We start from the raw sequence: 1,410 nt of genomic DNA, 5'->3' as shown, positions 1-1,410 counted from the left end.
TGAATTTTCCAATGCCTATCTCTTTGCAAAAGAGAGATATCGGCAAGGAAAAACTGTATTGTACCTTTGCATTTTTCTCCCAAACGAAAGACACTAGAATGAAAATTGTAAAGCCTCCTGTTAGTGCTTCATCTACACGTTATAGCCCTGCATTTTCCAATGCCTAGCTCTTTGCAAAAGAGAGATATTGGCAAGGAAAAGCTGTATTGTACCTTTGCATTTTTCTCCCAAACGAAGGACACTAGATTGCAAATTTTAAAGCCTCCTATTAGTGCTTCATCTACACGTTATAGCCCTGAATTTTCCAATGCCTATCTCTTTGCAAAAGAGAGATATCGGCAAGGAAAAGCTGTATTGTACCTTTGCATTTTTCTCCCAAACGAAGGACACTAGAATGAAAATTTTAAAGCCTCCTGTTAGTGCTTCATCTACACGTTATAGCCCTGAATTTTCCAATGCCTATCTCTTTGCAAAAGAGAGATATCGGCAAGGAAAAGCTGTATTGTACCTTTGCATTTTTCTCCCAAACGAAAGACACTAGAATGAAAATTTTAAAGCCTCCTGTTAGTGCTTCATCTACACGTTATAGCCCTGCATTTTCCAATGCCTATCTCTTTGCAAAAGAGAGATATCGGCAAGGAAAAGCTGCATTGTACCTTTGCATTTTTCTCCCAAACGAAAGACACTAGAATGAAAATTGTAAAGCCTCCTGTTAGTGCTTCATCTACACGTTATAGCCCTGCATTTTCCAATGCCTATCTCTTTGCAAAAGAGAGATATCGGCAAGGAAAAGCTGTATTGTACCTTTGCATTTTTCTCCCAAACGAAAGACACTAGAATGAAAATTGTAAAGCCTCCTGTTAGTGCTTCATCTACACGTTATAGCCCTGAATTTTCCAATGCCTATCTCTTTGCAAAAGAGAGATATCGGCAAGGATAAACTGTATTGTACCTTTGCATTTTTCTCCCAAACGAAAGACACTAGAATGAAAATTTTAAAGCCTCCTGTTAGTGCTTCATCTACACGTTATAGCCCTGAATTTTCCAATGCCTAGCTCTTTGCAAAAGAGAGATATTGGCAAGGAAAAGCTGTATTGTACCTTTGCATTTTTCTCCCAAACGAAGGACACTAGATTGAAAATTTTAAAGCCTCCTATTAGTGCTTCATCTACACGTTATAGCCCTGAATTTTCCAATGCCTATCTCTTTGCAAAAGAGAGATATCGGCAAGGAAAAACTGTATTGTACCTTTGCATTTTTCTCCAAACGAAAGACACTAGAATGAAAATTGTAAAGCCTCCTGTTAGTGCTTCATCTACACGTTATAGCCCTGCATTTTCCAATGCCTAGCTCTTTGCAAAAGAGAGATATTGGCAAGGAAAAGCTGTATTGTACCTTTGCATTTTTCTC

The sequence above is a fragment of the Pseudophryne corroboree genome, unplaced genomic scaffold (assembly GCF_028390025.1).
Source record: "Pseudophryne corroboree isolate aPseCor3 unplaced genomic scaffold, aPseCor3.hap2 scaffold_121, whole genome shotgun sequence".
Lineage (NCBI taxonomy): Eukaryota > Metazoa > Chordata > Amphibia > Anura > Myobatrachidae > Pseudophryne > Pseudophryne corroboree.
Note: the sequence above shows the minus strand (reverse complement) of the source record.